This window comes from Rhinopithecus roxellana, chromosome 13 (assembly GCF_007565055.1).
Source record: "Rhinopithecus roxellana isolate Shanxi Qingling chromosome 13, ASM756505v1, whole genome shotgun sequence".
NCBI lineage: Eukaryota > Metazoa > Chordata > Mammalia > Primates > Cercopithecidae > Rhinopithecus > Rhinopithecus roxellana.
The window spans coordinates 114,316,725-114,342,559 of record NC_044561.1 but is presented as its reverse complement, the minus strand read 5'-3'; the positions used below and the strand labels follow the sequence as shown (position 1 = coordinate 114,342,559).

At 46.6% G+C, this 25,835-nt stretch overlaps 1 long non-coding RNA gene across 1 annotated transcript in view; it reads right to left on the bottom strand.

Moving 5' to 3' along the window:
• LOC115892916 overlaps positions 1-25,835 on the bottom strand; it is a 41,218-nt gene that overhangs the window by 336 nt on the left and 15,047 nt on the right. The gene's annotated exons all lie outside the window — the stretch shown is intronic.

Here is a 25,835-nt window from a genome sequence, read left to right as displayed (position 1 = left end):
GCAAAACCAGAATCTTCCCAAGATGGGGACATCACATGAGACCCTCCCTCCCTAACAGGACCTTATAGGTGAAATACAAATGCCCAGTCCCCACAAGACAGTGCAGGAAGAGGTCTGTCTCTAAATGTGTAGGAAGGGAAAATTTCCCTCTAAGTATTCTTAACAAAAAGTCAGTTCTGGTGTGGATTAACAGCCCAAACTCGCTAACTGCATGGTCCAAACAACATGTCAACTAAGCTTTCATGTTAAAGAGACTCTAGACTGTATTTCCCTCCAAATCCCCAAAGGCAAGTCAACCTAAAATAAACTGCTCAGGATCCACGTTTCTTCAAGCACAAAGTGTGAGGACAGCCATCCAGGGACATGGGACACCAAAGAATGGTGGGCAGGGCTCCCCATGTGGGCAGTTCTCCCCATGTGGGGAAAGGTAAGGACCAGTTATATAGGCAAAAGCAGAGGTGCTAAACAGAGTTACAACATTTTCCATAATACAAACAGGAGAGATTTGATTGGCTACTCTTATTTATTTTATTTTATTTTATTTTTGAGACAGAGTTTCGCTCTTGCCCCCAGGCTGGAGTGCAATGGCACAATCTTGGCTCACTGCAACCTCCACTTCCTGGGTTCAAGCAATTCTGCTGCCTCAGCCTCCTGAGTAGCTGGGATTACAGGTGCCCACCACCACACCCAGCTAATATTTGTATTTTTAGTAGAGACGGGGTTTTACCATGTTGGCCAGGCTGGTCTCCAACTCCTGACCTCAAGTGATCTGCTCAACTTGGCCTCTCAAAGTGCTGGGATTACAGGCGTGAGCCATCACACCCGGCCTGATTCTCTACTCTTGATTGCACTCTTGGAGGGTTGCCTAACATTTTAGTGTAGAGAAGTAACAGCCACAAAGGTCTACTCTCTAGTTTGAATGAGTAACAGGTAGTTGGAGTCACGTACAACATCTCAACACACAGGTCAGGAAGCAACGATCATACCTCAGAGAAGAAAAACAGCCAAGTTATATGATTCCACTTCTAGAGCTTAACTTTTCCCCTTCGTATGATAAATTTGGAAGGTTCTAAATTTTATTTTCTTTTTACAGAGACAAACACAAATTCTCTCTGGAGTAAACCACTTCCATCCCAGGGCTATGGAACATCTCATAGGAAAAGTTTCAAAACAGTAAGCACTTCCTGGTGAACCAAATCACCAAGTAGACAAGGGAAAAGGGACAGTGAGCAAAAGCTGGCAGAAAAAATGATGAAGAGAATTAAAGACAATAAAAGACCCAGACCAGTAACATGTTCCAAGAGATAAAGACAGATTGTGAAGGCGAGCAGCAAGCAAGTCGAGTTTGAAAGAAGCAAATGTAACCCCTGAAAGTGAAAAACATCACTGTCGGAATTAATAATTCACAGGACAGATTTAATGCCTGATTAGGCAAAGCTGAAAAGGGAGGAGGATGAGGAAAGGAGGGAGAATTAACAAGTTAGACATTAAATCAGAATAAATTATACAAAGACATTAAGACAAAGAGACGGAGACTAAGAGGGGTCAGGAAGCACAAAGGCAGAGTGAGAAGGTTTAACACACATTTAATTGGAGCTCCCAGAAGGAGATGAAAAGAGACAGAGACAGTATTTTAAAAGATAATGGCTGGTAAATTTCCAAAAAAATAAACCCTATAAAATCAATTAAACATATCAAAAAGGCCAACTACTATGAACAAAATTTCCACAGAGAAACATCATAGTGAAATTATAGATCATCAAAGATAAAGGGAAGATCTGAAAGTAGCTGGGGAGAAAAGAGAAATTACTTTCAAAGAACGTTGAGCCCAAACGCTGATTTATCAGCCTCAGCAACAGAAGCAGCAAGATGGGCTGAATGAGATCTACAATGTGTTGAGATAACATAACTGTCAATATAGAAGTCTATCACTGGAAATAACATCTTTCAACAAGGATGAAATTTAGACTTTTCAGAAAACCCAATATACACATGGTGTGCACCAATATACCCTATCTAAAATTGGTACAGAATTAAGTATATATTTCACACAGAAGGACAGCGTTATCAGAAGGAAAGTCTGAAGTGGAAGAGAAGAAAGAAGTGCAAAGAAATTGGGAAATGTGGCATAAACTTACCTCTGCCAAACTATAGTAATAATATCTCATGGAGTTACAAAGAAAGAAATATTGGATTTTTGACAACTAAGGTAAATCAGTCAGAAAGAGTTGACTAGAATATTCTAAGGTTTCTGTAATACATGAAGAAGGCTTAGGAGATTGATTTTATAGTTTGATTAATTAAGTGTATGAGTGACAAAATGTGTAGACTAATCACGAAAATAATAGAAATACAGTGTACAATGCCCAAACTGTTAGAGAAAAGTTTTAAAGGGGAAAATTCGCTGCAGAATAAAGTAAAAATGGAGGAAAAACTAAAGAAAGATTAGAAGAAAAAAAAAAACATATGAGAGTGATTATACTGTCAGATCTATTACCGGCTCACACAAATGTACGCAGCACAAAAACTCCATCAGAAAGACAAAAACAACCAGACTATAGTCAATAAAATTCAACTATATTTCACTAACAAGAGTATGTTAGGTCATTCTTGCATTGCTATAAAGAAATACCTGGGGCTGGGCGCAGTGGCTCATGCCTGTAAATCCCAGCACTTTGAGAGGCTGAAGCAGATGGATCACCTGAGGTTAGAAGTTCGAGACCAGCCTGGCCAATATAGTGAAACCCCATCTCTACTAAAAATACAAAAATTAGCCGGGCATGGCGGTGGGCACCTGTAATCCCAGCTACCCAGGAGGCTGAGGCAGGAGAATTGCTTGAGCCTGGGAGGCAGAGGTTGCAGTAAGCGGAGATTGCGCCACTGCACTCCAGCCTGGGCGACAGAGCAAGACTCCATCTAAAAAAAAAAAAACACACACACACAAATATCTGAGACGGGGTAATTTATAAAGAAAAAAGGTTTAACTGGCTCACGGTTCCACTGGTTATACAGGAATCATGGTGACATCTGCTTCTGGGGAGGCCTCAAGAAGCTTCCAATCACGGCAGAAGGCAGTGGAGGAGCAGGCACATCACATGGCAAAAGCATGAGCGAGCAAGACAGCGAGAGAGAGAGAGAAAGAAATGCCACACACTTCCAAGCAGCCAGATCTTGCAAGACCTCACTTGCTATTGTGAGGACGGGGACTATTGTGAGGGGATGGGGCTAAACCATTCATAAAAAATCCACCCGCATGATCAACCATCTCCCACCAGGCTCCAGCTCCAACATCAGAAATTACAAGTCAACATGAGATTCAGGCAGAGATATGTATCCAAAATATACCAAAAAGTAATAAGAAAAATATAAAAGCATAGGAAAGTTGAAAGATAAAAATTACATAGTGAATGTAGTTATATTAATATCAGAAATAAATACATTTTAAAGTTATTATTAAAGGCATTATTAAGAAGAAAAAGGAGGACCACTATATAATGCTAAAATTTTCAAGACACCAGGAAGTTGTGTTTGAAAATGTTTCTATACCTCATAATGTGTATCAAAGTGACGAAAGCAAATGTCAACCCGCAATGATGGAGATACCACTCTCAGTAACTGATAGAACAAGCAGAAAAGGAATCTGCTAAGAAAATAAAAGATCTAAATAGCACAATTAACAAGCTGCACAGAACAACTGAAGAAGGGACATTATTTTAAAACACACCAAGCATGTTGGTGAAAGTGGCCCCCAAAATCCCAAATTTGGTGAATCTATAAATATAATAACTTTGATGAGTCACAAACAAGATAATTAAAATGAGACACCAAGGTACAGCAAGATCAAATTATTAAAATGCAAAAAATAAAATCTTAAAAGCAGGCAATGAGAAATAATACGTTACACACAGAGGAACAATGATGCGATGATTTCTGATTTCTCATCAGAATCTAAAGAGACCAGGAGACAATGGAAATACATCTCTAAAAGAGAAAAATGTCAACCCATACGCACACATAAAGAAAGTAACTTCAAAAGTTAAGGTAAAACAAAATATTTGTACATGAATCACAACTGAGAAAATAAATTGCAAGTAGATTTTTCCCCTACAAAATATTGCTTAAGAAAGTTTTCAAGCTGAAGGGAAATGATGTCTATGGTCTTTTGACAGATCTCAACAAAGGAATACAAATTTTCAGAAATGCTAATTATGTGGATATATATAAAAGAATTTTAAAATGAATATATATATGAATGTCTGTTTTGGGGGTCCCTGAGTTCACCCTTGGTCTTGATGATTCACAGGAGGACCACACAGGACTCAGAAACAGTTACGGTTATAGCTACGGTTTATTACAGCGAAAGGAGACAGACTCAAAGAAAGAAACAGGTACACAGAGCTGAGTCAGGAGAGACCAGGCCAAGCATCCAGTTGTCTCTGCCCAGTGGAGTTGCATGGACAGTACTCACTTAATTCTCCCAGCAACAATGTGTGATACTGCGTGCAAAGTGTTGCCAATTAGAGATGCCCACCTGAGCCCTGGCGTCCAGGGATTTTACTGGTGATCAGTCACATAGGCATGGAGCCCCCAAAATATTGACTTCAACTACTCAGACTCCAGTTCCCCCTGAGGATAAACTGATAAAGCATAGCCCAAGGCCTCAGGCATAACCCCCAAAAAAGCATTCACTGCGAGTCCCATTGTTATTAACATGAACCGTTTATCGAACTGAATCAGCATGGCCCAAGACTTCAGACATACAAAACACTCATATCAAGCAGAATGCCCCAAGGGCTCAGAGTTAATCTTGGTTAAGGTTTAGCCCCAAATACAGCCCTTTCTTGGGAATGTGCAGACTTTGAGCAACTCAGACCTACTGAGTTAACCCTTTTCTGCACAGTAGATAGACATATATAAATATACACATACCGTTTTTTCTTTTCTTAGTTTATTTGAAAGACATAGAACAGCAAAAATATATATGAGATTTATAACCCAAACAGCAGTAATGCACAACAGCAGCACAAAGGACTACCCTGTTATAAGGATCCTCTATTTCGCAAGAAGTCTTACCAACTCTAAGTAGATGGTGGTGTGAACGCCGAATCTCTGAGACCGTTCTCAGTTTCGGAAGTGTATTTTGCTAAGTTAGGAACGCATGCCCAACTCTAAGTAGATGGTGGTGTGAACGCCGAATCTCTGAGACCGTTCTCAGTTTAGGAAGTCTATTTTGCTAAGTTAGGGACGCGTGCCCATGATATAGCCTCAGGAGATCCTGACGCCATGTGCCCAAGATGATTCAACCATACTTGGCTTTATACACTTTAGGGAGACATGAGACATCAATCGGTAGATGCAAAATGAACGCTGGTTCAGTCCAGAAAGGCGGGACAACTGGAAGCAAAGGCCGGCAACTGGAAGTGGGGAGGGGCTTCCCAGGTCCCAGGTTGGTAAGAGACACATGGTCACATCTTTTGGGTTTCTGATGAGCTTCTCCAAAGGAGGCCCTGAGACATGCATTCATCTCAGTGAGCAGAGGGTGACTTTGAATAGAATGGGAGGCAGGTTTGCCCTGAGCAGTCCCAGCTTAACTTTTCCCTTTAGCTTAGTGGGGGCTCCAAGATTCATTTTCCTTTCACAGGGGTACATAAAAAATGCAAATTTAGAGCAATCAGTTAACATTATGCAAAGATAAGTGCAAAAATGCCAAGAGGAGAAATTAAAAAGACCAGAAAGGTTAAGAGCACACAGTAACAAAACGAAGAAAACCAATCTGAATTCACAGATGTCATGATTATCAATATAGAAAAACCTAAGAAATCAACAAAAAATTATTAGAATAAGTAAATTTATCAAGGCCTCAGGATATAATTTAATATATAAAAATAAATTGTATTTCTATATACTGCCAATAAACAACTGTAAAACAAACATTTTTAAAATTCTATTTACGATAGTGTCAAAAAACATGCAATTCTTGGCAGCAAGTTTAACAAAAGACAGGTACAACCACACAGAAAACTAAAAAGATGGTGAGAGAAACTAGAGATGTAAATAAATATGAAAAGAGACACCATTTTTAAAAATTAAATGATTAAACATTTTTAGACATCAAGTTTCCCTAAATTGACCTCTAGATTCACTAGATGCAATGTGATCACAAGTATAATCTCAGCAGCATTAATAAAAATAAAAATAGGCCGGGCACAGTGGCTCACGCCTGTAATCCCAACATTTTGAAATGCTGAGACAGGTGGATCACCTGAGGTCAGGAGTTCCAGACCAGCCTGGCCAACATAATGAAATCCCATCTCTACTAAAAATACATAAATTATCTGGGCGTGGTGGTGCGTGCCTGTAGTTCCAGCTACTTGGGAGGCTGAGGAAGGAGAATCGAACCCGGTGGAGTGAGCCGAGATCACACCTCTGCACTCCAACCTAGGTGACAGAGCAAGACTCTGTCTCAAAAATAAAATAAAACAAAATAAAATAAAACAGCAGTACTGAGGACTCACACATCCTGAATTTGGGGCTTACAATAAAATTAAAATAAAGAAGACATGAGGATAAGGATAGACAAATAGATCAATAGAATACAGTACTGTTCAGAAATAGATGAACAACGAGAGGGTCCACTGACTTTTTTGGCAAAGGCACCAAAGCAATTCAAAGAGGAAATAAACTCTCTAACAAATAGTGCCTAAACACATCCGGATATCCATATGGAAAAGAAAAGTGAGATTTCTGGCTTCCGGAGTGACATGTGAGCTGCTTGGAAGGTATCACTTATGTTTTTAGAAGAAGAAAAACTAGCTGAACAAATTGAAAATCAACAATTCTTCTTAGAGCCATTAGAGAACTGCAGTCACGGGGCAAACTGCTTCCCCAAAGTCAGAGAGACAGACAGGTGGATACAGAGAATCACAGCGTACCAGGAGCAGCAGTTCATGAGCGGAAACCTGCATGGGATCCGATATTGGGGTAGAAAATCCTAAGGTGTAATTGAAAAATTGTTGGAGGCTCAAAACAAAACCATCTGAGAGTTTAAAAGTCCAGAGAGGCTGAATTTTAGTGGGGAGGGGACTTGCACACTTTTGTGAGTTTTACCTCTAGGAGCCCCACCAGGGTCCCACAAAGAAGAAAGGAGAAAAGAACCTCGGGTGCTTCCAGCAGGTGGAGGGGAAAAAGCAACCACAGCATTCTGTTCTTCTCAATGAGTCCCGCCCTCAGAAGAAGCTGTTTTACCAGAGCCAGTTCGACAGGGGAACTAACCAACCTGGGAGACGAAAGTGGCCAGAGGAGTCTGACTCCTCTTAGCTCCTTAGTTCCTGGCCCCTCTAAGTCTCCATCTCTTTGTCTTTCTCAGTGTATTTGTGCATAATTTATTCTGATTTAATGTCTAACTTGTTAAAACCCTAACTCGGGCTCACTGAAAGACTGAGCTAAACACAGGCCTATAGATAATGTTCCCTTCCCTCCACACACACTTTACCACCACATCAAGGGGGCTCCTGCATAATGGGAGGGGATTACAGCTAAAAGAACCGTAAGTCTCAGATATATATAGTAACTGGTGAACAATATAATTGATGACTATAGCTTATGGATAGATGAAATGAATGACAGCACTGTTATAAGAGACAGGAGGAAGGAATAGAAAATATTGTTTTAAAGTCTTTGCACTACCTGTAAAATAGTTGATGTTATTTTAAAGTGGACTTCACTTATTGGTAAATTTAAATTGCTGACTCTAAAAAATTGTTAAATAGCATAATTGGCATGCTAAGAGAGAAGAGAGAATGAATTAGATAAAATGCTTAATTAAATCCAGGGAAGGTGACAGGGCACGATGGTATACACGTGTAATCTCAGCACTTTTGGAGGCCAAGGCAGGTGGATCACTTGGGCTCAGGAGTTCAAGACTAGCCTGGACAAGGGAGCAAAACCCTGTTTCTACAAAAAATACAAAACTTAGCCAGGCACGATGGTGTGTGCCTGTAGTCCCAGCTATCTGGAGGCTGAGGTGGGAGGACCATTGAGCATGGGAGGTCAAGCCTTCAGCGAGCTGAGATCACGCCACTGCACTCCAGCCTGGGTAACAGGTTTTGCGACCCTGTCTCAAAACAAACAAACAAACAAGGAAGGCAAAAAAAAAAAAAATGGAGTGGAAGTAACACAAAAAAAAGAAACCATAGAGAACAAAATCATATGTGGCAGATACTAATCCAACTATATTAAAAATCACTTTAAACATCAATGGTCTAAATACACCAATTAAAAGACAGAAACTGTCACAGTAGTTGGAAAAAAAAAAAGGACCGAAGTATATGTAGTCTACAAGAAACCCACCTTATATGTAAAGACACAGATTAAAAGCAAATGGGTGGAGAAAAATATTGCATGCTAATACGAATCAAAAGAAAGCGAGAGTAGATACATTAATTTCAGGCAAAGCAGACTTTATAGCAAGGAAACTTATCAGGATAGAGGGGGCATTACATAATGATAAAGGGCTCAATTTTCCAAGGAGATATAATAATCCTTAATTTGTATGTGCCAAGTAACAGAGCATCAAAACACATGAGGTAAAAACTGATAGAACTGAAAAGACAAATAGGAAAAAAAAATAGCATGCATCCTTATCTCACACAATACAAATTAATTTGAGATCTATTACACAAATAAACATAACATGAAACTATAAAGCAATAAGATAAAACATAGTGGAATCTCATTATGATTTGGCAGTAAATAAAGATTTCTTACACAGCACTTAGAAAGCAATAACCATAAAACATTGATACATTGAAATTGTTGAAATGAAGAATTTCTGCTCATCAAAAGATACTGCTAAGTAAATTATGCAAGCAGAGAATGGGAGAAAATATGTATAAAATATATATCTGACAAAGGATGTATATCTGGATAAAAACACACATACCTTTCAATAATAAAAAAGACAAATAAAGAAAAATGGGCAAAAGATGTTAACAGACACTTCACTCAAAAAACTATATGAATAGGCAACAGACATTTGAAAGGGTGTTCCAAATCATTTGTCAGGGAAACGCAATGGAAACAACAGTGAGTTACCATTACATACCCACTAGAGCAGGTACTAGAAGGAGACTGGCACTGTGAAATATCAGTAAAAATTTGGTGCAACTAGTGCGCTCATACATCACAAATGAGGATGTAAAATGTCACACTCACTTTGCAAAAAGGTTTACAGATTTCTTACAAAGCTAAGTATTAATATATACGTTTTAGCTCAGCAGTTCCACTGCTAGGTATTTATCCAAGGGTAGTGAAAACGTGTTTACGAAAACACTTGCCCACAAACATTTGTAGCTGCTTTACTTACAATATATAGTTATTGGTACAACACAGTTGTCTATGAATAGGAGAACAGATACAATTTAAATCTCAAAGTATGGCCGGGTGCGGTGGCTCACGCCTGTAATCCCAGCACTTTGGGAGGCTGAGGCTAGTGGATCACTTGAGTTCAGGAGTTCAAGACCAGCTGGGCCAACATGGCAAAATTCTGTCTCTACTAAACATACAAAAATTAGCCAGGCGTGGTGGTGGGCCCCTGTAATCCCAGCTACTCAGGAGGCTGAGACAGGAGAATCCCTTGAACCCCAGAGGCAGAGGTTGCAGTGAACCGAGATTGAGCCACTGCACTCCAGCGTGGAAGGCAGTGTGAGACTCTGTCTCAAAAAAATAAAATAAAATAAAAATTAAATAAAAACAAGTTTTAAAAAATCTGCTCAACATCTTTACCTCATTTTTCCAGCAAAGTGGGTAGCTTTGTTGGCCAAATTATTGACCCACAAATTTCCCTTAAACCTGTTTGGTCTCTGGCAGCAACACTTCCCATCTGGAATGGGGAGCCTGGCATGGGAGAGGAAAGGAACCATACATGTCCTTGTCCTGGAGTATTTCCCATTGATTCAGCCAACAGTGCAGAAGACAGCCTGTGTCAGGATGCATGGAGGTGGCCGTGCGGTGCATGAGGTGAAGTTAGGTGCATTTATCAGCCACTGCTACGTAATGAGCAGCACACACAACAAACACTTTTTGTTACTCACACCCCTGCAGGCCACTGGGCAGTTCAGCCAGGCTGGACTGGGCTTGGCCCTAGCTTCATCCTGGGGCCAGGTCTGCTCCTCGTGGCTCCCACCCTCCTTGACCAGCAGCTACCAGAGGAAGCATATTCTTCCCATGACAAAAGACAGGAGTGCAAGAAGCTAGCCCAGCTCACAGGTGCCAGTCAGGACTGCTCATGCCACGCTCACTACCATGCCACTGGCCAAAGCTAGTCCAGTGACCAAGCCCACATGGGTGGCGGAATAAAACCTCCTCCACCACTGTGACAGTTAACTGTAGGTGTCAGCTTGGCTGGGCTAAGGGGTACCCAGATAGCTGGTAAAGTGTTATTTCCGGGTTTGTCTGCAAGGGCATCTATGGGAGAGACTAGCGTTTGAACCCACAGACTGAGTACAGAGGCTGTGTCCTCACCAGTCTGGGCAGCCATCACCTAACTGTGAGGGCTCCAACAGAATGAAAACGCAAAGGAAGAGAGATTCTCCTTCTCTTCCCGAGCTGGCTCATCCCTCTCCTCCTGTCCTTAAACTCTGGAATTTACTCCAGATTCTCAGACCTCTGGACTCTGACTCAATCACACCACCAGTTCTCCTGGTTTCCAGCTTGTAGACTGAATAGAGTAAAAGTTTGTGGGCAGAACGCTGTGCCTCACGCTTGTAATCCCAGCACTTTGGGAGGCCAAGGCAGGTGGATCACCTGAGGTCAGGAGTTTGAGACCAGCCTGGCCAACATGGTGAAACTCCGTCTCTACCAAAAACACAAAAATTAGCTGGGTATGGTGGCAAGTGCCTGTAGTCCCAGCTACTTGGAGGCTGAGGCAGGAGAACTGCTTGAACCTGGAAGGCAGAGGTTGCAGTGAGCCGAGATCTCACTACTGCACTCCAAAAAGCTTGTGGTCTCTGTAATCCTGTGAGACAATTCCCATAATAAATTTTCTCTAATATGTATATCGATATCTATATCTATATCTATCTCTCTATAGACCTGGCCCCTCCTGTCATGCAGTATTGACCCAGTGGGGAGATAGACATTAATCATAGCCCCACATCTATCTATCTATCTATCTATCTATCTATCTATCTATCTATCATCTATCTGTCTGTCTGTCTATCTATCTACCTACCTATTTATCCATCCTATTGGTTCCATTTCTCTAAAGAACCCTGACTAATAAGGGAGAGAGATTTGCAGTCACACAGCAAAATGGGTAGGTACAGGAAGGACAAAGAATTGGAAATAATTCAACCAATCCTGTTCACCTGTGGAGAAGCTAACCATCCTGAAAAACAGCATATCCCCCCGTCTTGGTCAGCTACACTAAGGGGTGGGAAATGATGACACGATCACTTTGTCTCTGCCTCAGGTTCAGGAGGTATTTTCTTCCCCATTGCCGGCTAACTATGGAGTCGATATTCCATGAAGGAGGCTAACTCCAGAGGTCGCACTCTGAACCACTCTGCACTGCACTGGCTCCAATCCACATAGGCTTACTGCCTTGTTAGTGCAGAGACATGCACTTACCGATCACCTGCTGCATGCACATTGCTGTGTCATGCTAAGCTACCTGCGGACCCACCAGCCTGGCACACGCGAGCCCCACGCGTTCACTTCCTCATCTGCTTCATCTGCCGAAGTCCTCCCAAGCCCTGACCTCAAGTCTTGCTGGTAAATATCAAGTCAGCTCAATTTCCATCTTCTCTCTGAAACTCCTGATTGTATTCCAAAGGCCAGACAGATCCATCCTCCCTCTGCACGTATAACGTTCACTCACTTATTTATTCATCCATTCGACAAGTATGATGTGAGCTCCAACCTGCATCCGCTCCTGTGCTGACCTGCATCCGCTCCTGTGCTGAGTACCCTGGGAATTCAGTGGTGAACCAAGCAGGCCTGGCCCCTCCCCTCATGCAGTATTGACCCAGCAGGGAGACAGACATGAATGCGATCACATGATTAACAATTCTGGCTCATGTTCCAGTGGGAAGTCAGGTGGTTCTGAGAAAAAGGTATGTATCCTGGCCAGAGGGCAAAGGTAGGATGAGGAATGAGAAGGAGCTGGGAGAAGAGCCTTCTATTCAAAGGGCACAGTGGATGCAAAGGCCCTGGGGTGCGAGAAGCAGACTCTCCATAGCCCAACATCAGCTCCACTCAGGCCACCAAAACTGAATACCCCCACAGCTTTGGGTTTGCAGGGGTCTTTGGGCGTGCTGATCAGGACCCAAAGGTGTATACGAGTTAGGTCAGGAGTGGGTCCAGGGTTGTCTCAGAGGGGTGGTGGTCGAACCTCTCTGCATGGCTTTCCATGACGCTGGGATGGACCTGGCTATAGACCAGTCCACTTCTACCCATCCTCCCAGCATCTGGTCCAGGACCTCAGAGAGGCTGGCGGTCCATCGTTTCCTCCCTGTGCTCAGCAGAACCAGACCTACAATTCTGGTCTCCCATGCAACCATGTCTCGGTCTTCTGAGAACTTATTCTCCATGACTGAGAGGTTTTTGAGGTGTGACTGATGCCTCGTGTTAAAATTGGGGTATGGGTTCTCTTGAGAACGATTTCTAATGGCACCTTCCAGTTTAGAATCTCTGCCACTGAATTTGTAAAATTAAGACATTTGATTGCCTCCTGGGAGCATGTGAGCTTGCCATCTGCACTCTCCTTCAGCACAATAATTCTCTTTATGTCAGGTTTAATCCCATCTTGGACTCTAATTGAGATTTCTGGGGGAACGTGTGTGGAGGGGTGGGGGGCAGGGGTTGTTACTCGGTGGGAAATGGACAGGAAGGTGCTTCACCGCCTAGATTCCAAGGGTTATCAGAAGGCAGGTCGGGTCATTCTAAAAGAGTTTTCCAAGGATTGAGATGAAACTTTTTTGTTACTGGCAGCTCTGTAGAACTTCATATTCAAATCACCCATTGATCTCTCCTTAACTATGAGTCCACCCCACTTTAAGGAGAAGAAAGAACGCATCAAGTTATCCTTGTGCTTCCTCCAAACAGCCTTGGAGTAAAGTATCGACTTCTTTCTGATTTGCATTAAAAAGGCAGACGCTGATCTTCCTGCTTCTAAGGTGCTCAGCAGGTTCTGAGTGCAAAGGGCAAGACTCTCAACTTGTGACACACAGAGCCTCCAGGGCGCCTGCTGGCGTCAGAGACGCTGTCTCCAGGGCCCCAAGCCCTGACCCTCGAGCCCTCACTGGCCCTCAGGGAAGCTGCTTGTCAGGGATGAAGTCCTCCTGCCGGGGCTGGTGTGACAGAAAGGCTCCAGGAAGCCAACGGCTCTCGGGGCACACACAGTGCGGAGCTGGGAGTTGACACCAGGCACAGGTACACTCAGGGTTCTCTAACACACCTGAGGCTGAATGCTTGTCTCCCACCACAATGGCGGCTGATGTGCACATATGTGCATGGGTTGACAAACTATGGATATTTCCAACACACACACAAACACATGCACACACACACAAACACGCACACACACAAACACGCGCACACACACAAACACACACACACATGCAAACACACAAACACAGGCACACACACAAACGCACGCACACACACACACATGCACACACGCGTGCGCGTATTTTAAAATGTGCATAGGGTGGGGGGCATGCATGGAACGTGACATGCTCCTATCTGCACATCCTCCAGCTCCTGCGTTCTCCAGAATGTGTGCAGTGTGCATGTGGGGAGGGTCCCCATTTCGTGTCCAGCACCCCCACGGCTGGAAAAAGAAGCATCCCCCTTCTGGGGGGCCCCATGCCCCCTGCCCACCCTGTTCTGAAGCAGCTGCCAGTTCAGGGCTCACACTTCCTCTCCGCACGCCAGGAGGACACCATGACACTCGGGAGCTGGCGAGGAAAATGCTTCTCTGCAAACAAGCACATATTGGACATGGCAAGACAGTCATTTTACAGGGGATGACGGGAGAATGGGATCGTGGCAGCCCGTCCGGCAAGCTCCGCCTTATCTTAGAGAGAATGCCCCTCCCGTGCCCCCAGTCCAAACAGCGTCTGTGCTCTGGAACACGGAACCACTGCACCGGGGGCAGTCCTAAACAGCTTGATTTCCATTCTTTAAAAATCTTCTCAGCTGAGCCCAGTTAATTACAAAACTAGTTCACACTCTGTTATTTTGATGTGCCTCCACCTTCCAGGCGGAGTGATTAGGCAGAGACTTTCAGGGGCAGCAGAGCGTGGCCTGGTGTCCCTGCTTGCCTCATCGCTTTCAAAGGAGTACCAGCAAGGGGTGGGCTCCATCTAGGCTGGGAGCCGGGACCCGCTCGCCAGCCCCACCGCATTCATGTCTGGAAACTATTACAGAGAAATAGCCCCACACATTAATGAGCCATTAAAAACTTTATTTATAAAATCAATTCATGGATACACATCTTGTTAAAATGCAAACTATTATTTCCAGATGACTTTTAAATAAGAAACGAAATGCTAGAGCCTGACAGTGCAGGGCGCCAAGAACATCTTCAACAACAATTTGCTGAATATTAATGAACTGAAAATGTCATTTCTGGTCCAATTACTAGAAGTAATTAGTTTTTTTTAATTATGGAGGAAGTGGAATTTTAATAAGGTCAATTTTACAATTACAGTTTTAAAAATACTAATTGTATTGTCATCAAATCTTATATAATAAATGACATTAACTTGCGAACATCTGTTGATTTTAGTGTAAATAAAGCAAAAAAAATCATTGTATTGAGTTCTTTAGGGAGTGACATTTTATTAATCACGAGAATGAGATTGTATACAGCACGGGAGACAGGTTGGACCATGCAGGATCCCCCAAGAGGTGGCGTGAAGGTAACACAGAAGGCCTGCAGGCGATGCTTTCTGGATTTTTTCATCAGCAGCCATGGAAGGAGGAATTGTGCAATGCTTTTACTGGCATGCCATGAACATAAGCCTCTACAAATACCAGCTTCAAATTCAAACTTGAGCCTGAGCTGCAGGAAATAGCAAGATCCCACTCTGACATTCGTTCTGTCTCCCCCGGTAGGAAGTGACTCCTGAAATCCAGCGTACATGTACCCTGGTTTCCTATCCATCACCAAGCACACAAATGAATCCCGCCTCTCCTCCTCGGGAGCTCAGAGTGACAAGGCAGAGGTGTCTCTCCTCCTCCGATCGCCACAGCCCATCTTTCTCAGTCACAAAACTGCAGGAATGCTCAGTCCAAAAGTCCCTGAATACCTCCCCATCCAACTGATGCCAACCCACTGACTCTCCCCAGCAGTGCTCTGTTCAGTCAAGTTAAACCATCTTTGCCCAAAATTGATATTCCAATGGCTTAAGCTACCCGCTCCTCCATAGTTCCACCCTTCCTAATGTTAATTCTTTTGACTCCATGGAATAAAAAGCAAAAAATCTCACTCAGGTAGCCCACAAAGCTCATCTGCCTCCAAGGCAAAGAGCTATGCACAAATGTGTCCCATTCAGTGCCGTGTGCCTCAGGCTCACCAGGGCCACGCGGCACCCCTCAGGGAAGCCGTGGTTCCAGTTTAGATGGTCCTGTTCAATGTTAGCATTCATGCGAATTATAAAGGACTATACATTACTAACAACACTCGTATCTTATCTAATAATAACAATAAAAGTAACTTACCACTTACTGAACATCTATTATATGCCAAGACATAGGCATTTTTTTTTTTTTTTTTTTTTTTTTTTTTTTTTTTTTGAGACGGAGTCTCGCTCTGTCGCCCAGGCTGGAGTACAGTGGCGCGATCTCGGCTCACTGCAAGCTCCGCCTCCCGGGTTCATGCCATTCTCCTGCCTCAGCCTCCCTAGTAGCTGGGACTACAAGCGCCCGCCACCTCGCCCGGCTAGTTTTTTGTATTTTTTTAGTAGAGACGGGGTTTCACCGTGTTAGCCAGGATGGTCTCGATCTCCTGACCTCGTGATCCGCCCGTCTCGGCCTCCCAAAGTGCTGGGATTACAGGCTTGAGCCACCGCGCCCGGCCGACATAGGCATTTTAATAGACATTTTATTTATTCTTCAAGACCCTTGGATATTTCAATAAAGGATTTACATAAAAGCACTGATACTGAAGTAAACTCAATTCTTCTCAGTTCTGTTGAAGAAGTAAAATAATATCGAGGTTTAAGTAAAAAGCCACAGAAGGGAAAGATATTTGGACCCCACCATCCAGTTCCTTTATTTCACAGATGAGGGAGCAGGAACCCAAAGAGAGGAAACTGTCCCCACATTGCCTGTGCTGCGACTTTGGACAGGGAGTAGATCTGTGTTGAGTGAAGAGGGGAATGGGAGGGGCCTGTGCTGCGACTTTGGACACGGAGTAGATCTGTGTTGAGTGAAGAGGGGAATGGGAGGGGCCTGTGCTGCGACTTTGGACACGGAGTAGATCTGTGTTGAGTGAAGAGGGGAATGGGAGGGGCCTGTGCTGCGATTTTGGACACGGAGTAGATCTGTGTTGAGTGAAGAGGGGAATGGGAGGGGCCTGTGCTGCGACTTTGGACACGGAGTAGATCTGTGTTGAGTGAAGAGGGGAATGGGAGGGGCCTGTGCTGCGACTTTGGACACGGAGTAGAACTCTGTTGAGTGAAGAGGGGGAATGGGAGGGGCCTGTGCTGCGAGGTTAGACACTGAGATCTGTGTTGAGTGAAGAGGGGAATGGGAGGGAGGGAGGAGGAGAGATGGGTCTTGACCTCCGGATCCTATGCCTAATCCAGCCCTTCCTGTTTTTCTCCGCCCCACCTTTCCCTAAAAAGCCCTTTTCCATTTGGCTCAGGGACAGTCATCTGGGGTTACTGCCCTTCTGTCACCTCCTAAGAGTGGCATCGTGATGATGGCGGCAGAGGTTCAGCCCTGCGCGTGGCTCACGGTGTCTCGCACCCCAGTCCATTTCCGAATCCAGTAGCTGGGAGGGGGGGTACCGCAACAATTCGCAACTCTGCTGAATAATTTTGTGCCCCTTGGGCCCTGGCCACCGCATCTTGTTAGGCATCAGGCTCCAGGCCTGACCCACAGCTCTCACTGCTCCCAGCTCCTCTTAGAGCCCCCAGCTCTGTGGGAACCACAGGCAGCAGGTTCACCTCTGGCTAGAGGCCTGAACCCTGCTGACGCATGAGGTTCGGATTCTAGTCCAGGTGGGCTCCCCATGCTGGTCTGAGGCACCTTCCCGTCTCAGCCACACCTGAGTCAGATGGAAGGGAGGAACCTGCCCTGGGGCAGCTCTGCTTCCTTTGATCCCTCGGTCCCTAAGAAGCACAGATCACTGCCCCATAGCCTCTCTGCTCCTCCCACAGCACTGGCACAGGACGACCCTGAAGGACTTCCACAGCCAGTCCCTGGAGTAAGGGACAGGACCAGATGCCATCTGAGGGACAAAGTCCCCGAGTCCTGACTCCTGGGCGCAGAGCTGGAGACCCGGCTTCTTCTTTGACCTCCCTGACCACTTTCCAGCACCACATCACCTCAACGCAGCTATAAGGCATGTCCTATCATTGCCCCCATTTTAGAGCTGAGAAAGATGAGGATCAGAGAATCAAGGCTGTCTGAGCCAGGGGGTGCCTCACTGGCCCCCACCCCAAAACAGCACCTGCCCTGCCCTGGACATTACTGTCCCCCAACCTTGACCACCCTCCCCACTGCCCTACAGAAGACCCTTAGAAGGGGGCTGACTGATGGATCATGGTGAAGGCCAGCCTGGCCTGCTTCAGCCACAGTGTGAAGCGCAGTTCACCAAAACTGGAAAGTGCCATGCATCCCAGTGTCACCAAACACCACAGCAAAGGAGCCAGGTGAACGCACGGAACATCAAGCCGCAACCCTCCACACCTCCTTGTGTGACCTTGGCAGCCGCTGGCCCCGCACCTGCAGAGCGGGTTTGCAGGAGACGTCATCCGAATGGATAAATGTCCATCGGAGCCCGGGGTCATCCTACCAGAGTTTCAGCAGCTCAGAGAAGGCCAGCAACTCACTGAGCCATATCACAGCGTGCAAGCACAGCGGCCCAGTCCTGCTGCGTTCTGTCATGCACTGCGTCATCTTACTAAAGGATCCAACGCAGGCTCGGAAAACACTTAATGAAAACATGCCACCAGGTGCACGTCCTGGAAGAGACTGAAGAGCTTTTTTCCGCCCGAGGTCCTCCCCACCATGCCGCACCCCTGGGCGAGGACACGTCCCTTCAGGGGAACAGCTTGCAGTCGTTAAAACAGCTTGTGGGTGTTATATCTTTGGGAATGTCTTGTTGAATTTTAATTACCTAGATTAAGATCTATTGATATAATTATTGAGATATATAAAAGTTTTATTTAAACATGGATAGGCCAGAAATGAATGCTCCAAGGACAATAAATGACTTTACTACCCGGCTCTCAGAGGCGCCTGTAGGATGGGGCGGGTAACACCACAGCCCAAGGACGCCCCTGGAGTGTGACCTTCCTGGGCCCAGAGGTCCTAAGAAGCCCCTCTGGGTGGAGGCATGTGGGGTGTAGGGCACAAGCCACAGAAACAGTCCACACGGCAGCCCCCCACTGCCCCCCACACCAGGCTCCCCGGGGAAAACCTCACATCCTCACAGTCCTCTTAGCTAACGGCCTTCACCGTACACACCCTGAAGGTGAGAACTCCTCATGTGCAGAGCAGCTTGCTCCAGCATCCCAGCAGCGCGTCTAAGAAGCGATGGGACTGGGATTTCGGCCCTCGCAGGTTCCTGGCCCCCATGGGATTGGCTTATCCATGGCACTGCCTGTCTCCCTGATGAGGGGACCTGCCTTTCTCTCTCCTCACTGATGTCTCCGTGCAGGGCAGTGCTGAGGGCCTTCTCTTCAATAGTCAATCCCTCACCCCTCGCAAACGGAGTTAACACAGCTGATGCACCTGCCGCCCAGTGGAACAAAGTGACTGTTTCAGTTTTTTAACTAAAATTTTTTATGCAGAAATTTTAGAAATTTCTAGAAATTGGAAGAGTGACTGACCAAATAAGCAGGAGGCTCCACCTCTAGCAAAGCACAAAATTCAGGTGTATCGGAGAATTCAGGGGCAAAACCAACACTGAGGAGCATTTAGCAAGAAACGCAGGAACAAGATGTGTGACTCAGGGTGAGGCGAGGTCTCTCCACCTCAGGGCCACACAAAACAGAAGGCACGAAGGAAATATTAATAACCGATCAGTGCAATCGCATAAAATCAAGATGTCCTGTTTGACAAAAGACAAATGAAGTAAAAAGCCACAGAATAAGAGAAGATATTTTCCATCTGTATCAATACAAAAGGAATAGTCTCCAGAATGGACCAAAACACTCTTGCACATTGCTGAGAAAAAGACAAGTAGCTTTGTAGAAAAATGGGTAAAGAAAGTGAACAGATGATTCACAAAGAGAAAAGCTGAGTTCTGAGCAGCATCTGAAAAGATGCGTGGACTCCTTCACAGTCTGACCGGCAGCCCGGAAGATACACAGCAGGAAGTGGCCAAGGACTCCCAGTGCCGGCCGCCAAGTGCACGCGCTAGTTTCAGACCCGTAAATCAGTGAAGCCCTTTCCAAAGAAACCTCGGCACTAAATTCTGGAGTTGAAGATGTGTTTTCCCTACAACTCAGCAATTTATTTCTAGATACGTCCTCTGTGGAAATCCTCACCAGTGTATACAGAAGTTCGAACAAGAATCTTCATTAGTTCCTTGTGATAACAAAACTTTAAAATAACCCAGTATCCACAGCAGAGAATGAGCCAGCAAGTTAACTTGTAGTGGAAGATGAACCAGAGTACAGGAGTGAGAACTAATGCTGTAGATACACGTGTCCATATGGGTAAACCTTCAGAACACACTCCTGAGTGAAAAACATACAGAAACTATGAAATATATTAAATTATAAACAGTCACAAAAACGTTTACAAAACGCAAAATAATTTTTAAAATTCTAGAGATTCTTCTAAGAAAAATGTAAAGAGGGGCTGGGTGTGGTGGCTCACATCTGTAATCCCAGTACTTTGGGAGGTTGAAGCAAGTGGATCACTTGAGGTCAAGAGTTCAAGACCAGCCTGGCCAACACGATAAAACCCCATCTCTACTAAAAAATACAAAAAATAGCTGGGTGTGGTGGGGGGTGCTGTAATCCCAGCTATTCAGGAGGCTGCGGCAGGAGAATTATTTGAACCCAGGAGGCAGAGCTTGCAGTGAGCCAAGATTGCACCACTGCACTCCAGCCTGGGCAACAGAACGAGACTCTGTCTCAAAAAAAAAAAAAAAAAGTAAAGAGAAATTATTGGCTATTACCTTAAAGACAATGGCTTCTTCCGGCAAGAAAAGAGGAGAACTATGGCCTTGTCAGGTATATTGTCTATTGTTGTGTAACCTACAGCCACCTTGCAGCTGGAACAACTCCTCTACGTTTATCTCCTCACAGCCTCTGTGGGTCAGGAGTCCAAGTGCGGCGGCTCACCTGGGCCCTCAGCTCAGCGTCTCACACAGCTGCAATCATATGTCAGCCAGGCTGTGGCCTCATCCTTTCCCAGTCCACACTGGATTACTGGAAGAATTCACATTCTTTGTAGGACTGAGGGCCGTGCTTTATGGCTGACTGTTGGCTGGAGGTTGTTCTTCACTCCCCAGCTTCCCTCACCCCTTGAAGGATTCCAGCAGCCCCCAGAGCCCACCCACATCCCCGATCCTGTGTACTTTCTCAATGTAGCCCTCTGCCCCATGAGGCTAGCAAGGGGCATCTCTATAGCAAGGCAGGCAGCAAGGCAGAGTCTTGTTCATGTGACGTGAAGCAGTGCCATCACCTCGCCTTCACCACATGCTGCAGGCAAAGTACAGTTCCCACCTGCACTCAAGGGGAGGGACCCCATGGGCACGAGCACCAAGAGGTGAGTCCTGAGGGACACGCTAAGGTCTGTCTGCCACAGGGAGGTTTGTGTGTTTGTGATATTTTACTTTGCCAACAAATGTGAAGCCACCACGACTCAGGATTAGGGCTGTATGCAGATGATCGTGCCTATGGGGGTAATTGTAGGCTGCCTTGTCTGTGGTTTTTACTATGAATCACTCCATGATAACCAGGACTGCCATCCCTCCACCGCGACGTGGGGAAAGCCCTGAAGGAGAGAGAGCATGCAGGGGGCACCCACCGACCCAGCCTCGTGAGGACTGGGGAGCCCACCCTTGTGCGTGCAGCATGGCCTCCATCCTCTATGGGTTCTGGCCACCCAGAGGCCTGCACTGCTCCTCCTCACAGGAGGGTTTACAGGGCAGCTTCCCACACGGGGATGCAGTCACCCAAGGTTGCCAAAGATCAGGTGAAAAGAGCTTTTCAATTATGGGGACACTGTCGGCCACCCCATGTGGCTGCACACATTGGCCACAGCAGAGGAGTCATATTTGCAAAACAGCTTCCTGGATGTAGATTCCACATACATGACAGGGTCTATGAGGGCTCTTGACATATTCTGGATACGAGGCCCTATCAATATGTGGTTGTGAATGGGCACGCCACCAACGCCCAGCAGTTCCAAGTGTGGCCTCATCCCTCACTTTCCGCATGCACCGGGCTGCGAGTCAGCCAGGGAGAGAGAAGAGCTTTCTCAGGCCTCTTCTGGACATGGGCATGGCCCTCAGTGCCCCTCCAGATCCCCACGAAAACGCCAGAGTGCTTCCAAGTGTCGTGTGGACATCTCATTCCCCTGCTTTTCCTGCTAAAGCGCTTGTTCACTTCTTGTCTGTCCAACTGGGAGTCCCATCTCAGGCAGCCGCCGTGTTCAGCAATCACCACCGACTATTGTCAGCACAGGCCCTGGGGACAACGAGCTCTGAGCAGATGGAGTCAGGACAGGCCCTGCCAGCGAGGCCCTCCCACAGAGCTGCTGGACAAGCCACGCTGTGACAGTTCTCTGCAGATGGGGCTTTTGGGTTCTGAATCTCAGTCTCTCCCTTCCCCTGGGGCCAGGCAGCTGGTTTTCCCAGCTCCACGACTGGAAGGAGATAGGCTTTCAACGAGGTGCGGGAACCAGGGAGAGGAAGATGGGGACAGGATATTAAAATGCCATGAAACTCACTGTTCTTACCAAGATTCAGCTGCTTTTCCTGAATACCCCCTGAACAGCTGCAAGCCTTTGGTGAGTCTCCAATGTTCTGAAAAAGCTGGCTTGGGCATATTTTGCCAATGTTCTCATTGCTTTTGTGGAGAGTTTTCTCAGGCCTTTACTTCATCATTCAGGATGTTCTGCTCTTCAGAACGGCTGTGTGGACCTCTGCCTATAGATGTGTTACAAATATGACTCCTCTGCTGTGGCCAATGTGTGGAGCCACATAAGGTGGCTGACACTGTCCCTGTAATTGAAGTCTCTGCAACCCAAGCTGACCCCAATGGGAGAGCAGGGGTGTCCCCCTAGATCCCCTTTCCTCACCAGCTGCAGCTACCTAGAAAGAATCCTTGCTGGAGATCTACAGGCACAGGAGAGTTCAGCCTCCTGATGTTCAGCAAAGTGGAATCCACAAGGCCTCCAGGATAAGTGTGGATGACGACCAGTGCAATATAAATGTAAATACACACACACAGACCCACACACACAAGCATGCAGAGAACAGGCTGAGGGAGATTTACAGACTTCACTCATGCAATCATGGGGGCTGGCATGTCTGACACCTGCAGACAGGCAGCAGGCTGAAGACCAGGGCAGGTTACTGTTGTGTCTGGAGGACAAGTCCTTCTTTGTCTCTGCTCTCTAGCCCTTCGACTGATCAGACAAGGCCCACCCGCATTATGGTGCATCTAGGGCTACTGGCTATTAATGTGCATCACACCCACAGATACCTTCACAGCAGCATCTGGTTGGTGTTTGACCACACCTCTGGGCATTGTAGCCGAGTCAAGCTGACTCAGAGATTTCACCACCTCAGGGAAGCTCAGTTCCAGGGTTCAATTATCCACCGTGCTTTGCTCAGTGAGTGAACTGGGGACCAGGAGGCCCAGGCCAGCACAGCCGAAGGCTGTCCTGGGGTGGGGCATAGGAGCTCACGGCTGCGAAGGCGCTTGTGTTAGGGGTCAGCAGGAGGCCACACTGGCTGTAATACCAACAGAATATCAGGATGATGAGGGTCCTGCTGGGTAAGACGCAGGGTCTCAAGGTGACAGTCATGCCAAGGGTGTGGAGGGAGGGGATCAGGTGCAGGTGGTGAAGGACAGAAGGTTCTATTCCAAAGGACAGAGCCCACTGCACAGCTCTAGCCTGGAGGAAAGCCCATGGCCCCTTGGCCCAGGCTCTGGCTGTGCAACGTGCAGCTCAGGGACCCAGACTTTGTATCCCCTAGAGCTTCTTAGAAACGTGAGCCTCAGAGCCCATTCCAGGCCTGCCTGCCACAACAGAAACTGATGCTAACAAGCTCAGCTCCCTGGGGTTCTGAGAGCAGCGCTGAGCTGTGTTTCCATCGAATGAGCCCCGGAACCCTTCCTGGTTCCTCCCAGGCTGCCAGCCCATCCTCCTGCACAGTGCTCCTGCACCGTCCTCCTGCAGGGTTCTCCTGCACGGTTCTCCTGCACCGTCCTCTTGCATGGTGCTCCTGCACGGTCTTCCTGCACTGTCCTCCCGGGCTTGCCTTGGTTCTTTGTGGGGAGCACTGGATCTGCTCCCTCTGGATCTGCACTCCCTCTGGATCTGCACTTTCCTCCCATTTCTCCCAAGCCAAGATAGAGAAGGCGCACAGCACGGGCCCTGGGCAGGAGGACTTGAAAGCAACTTCCACAGCTCACCCCTCATCAGGCTCTGAGCTGAGATCTGACCAGAGGGGAAAGAGGTGGGTGTGTGCTCTGCTGAGCAGGGCTCAGGGATCCATGAGCCCCAGGTGGTGCCCCTGCCCTGGAGGCTCAGGATCCTGGAGCCAGGCAGGTCTGGGAGGTGCCACAGGGGCGCTGTGGGCTCTCCCTGCCCTGGTCTCCTGCCCCAGGCCCAGCAACAGCAGCACAGCCTCAGAGTTTCCTGGAGGCTCCTTCAGGGAGGTCCCTGGGGTGGGAGTGGGGGCATGAGCTTACTTAGGGGCCAACACACTAGGAGGTAGCACAAGCTGCACAGCAGCACAAGACGTCGGAGCTTCTCATTCTTATTCTCTTTTTTCTTCTGGTTCAAGGAAAGAGGCCACCTTTGTTGACAAACTGATATTTTATACGGAGGCATCATCCAGCTGGAATGGAGACGTCCCCAGAACGGTGAGAGTAAGTGATGTGCTTTGAGGGAGGCTGAGCTTAATAAGGTGACAGCATGCCCCCACCCGCGCCCCGGCATAAAAGCATTTCGATGTCGCTCGTAGACCTCAATTCATCTTGCAGACCAAGTTTAAAGACAGACATCACTGGAGGCCTGAACGCTATGGTCATTCACATAAATAAATCGTTTTGTTTTAGCTCCACGGAGCAGCGCCCAGTGGGGCAGGAGGCCCGGTAATGCATGAGGTTCTGCTAAGCCTCATACACAGTAGATTAACATTTTCACAAAGACTGAAAAAGGGAGGAGGGAGTTCAGTTCCGTTTTTATTTATTTTTTCTAAGATCACTTCTTACTAAAGAGCTTCAGGATTGACTGGGCTGAGTGCCAAGGCCCTGACAGTGGAACACACATGTGCACATGGGCATTACACACACGCACACACACACATGCGTCACACAAGTGCACACACATGCACTGCACACATGTACACACGTGCATTCACACAAGTGCACACATGTGCACATCCCTCATACATGTGCACACACGACCCTGTCCCCATCTTCCTCTCCCTGGTTCCCCTGTGCATGCACACTCACACAGGTGGACACATGCATGATTGTGCATGCACACACATGTATCCACAGGCACACATCCATACACACCTATGTGCACAGAAGCATGCACACACATGTATACTCACACAAAAGTGCACACATGCATATACCACATGTATACACAGGCACACACCCGTACACACCCACATGCACACATGCTCACACACCTGTGCACACATGCATATACCATACGATTATGCACACACACACAAATATCCCACACATCCACATGCACACACGGGTACGCACATGCACACACCACACGTGCACACAGACAAACACACAATCTGTCAGAACACACCACACTCTGCTTTAAAATATACAGTTGCCGGGCATGGTGGCTCACGCCTGTAATCCCAGCACTTTGGGAGGCCGAGGCGAGCGAATCACGAGGTCAGGAGATCGAGACAATCCTGGCTAACACAGTGAAATCCCGTCTCTAATAAGAAACAGAACAAAAAATTAGCCGGCGCGGTGGCAGTCGCCTATAGTCCCAGCTACTCGGGAGGCTGAGGCAGGAGAATGGCGTGAACCCAGGAGGTGGAGCTTGCAGTGAGCCGAGATTGCGCCACTGCACTCCAACCTGGGGGACAGAGCAAGACTCCGTCTCAAAAAATAATAATAAAATAAAATATACAGCTGCTGACTGAGCACAGTGGCCCACACCTGTAATCCCAACACTTTCAGATTATACTTTGGGAGGCGGGCGAATCACTTGAGGTCAAGAGTTCGAGACTGGCCTGGCCAACATGGTGAAACCCCACCTCTGCTAAAAATCCAAAAAGAAAACTACAAAAATGGTGGCACTTCCCTGTAATCCCAGCTACTCGGGAAGCTGAAGCAGGAGAATCACTTGAACCCAGAGGCAGAGGTTGCAGTGAGCTGAGATCGCATCACTGCATTCCAACCTAGACAACAGACTCCATCTCAAAA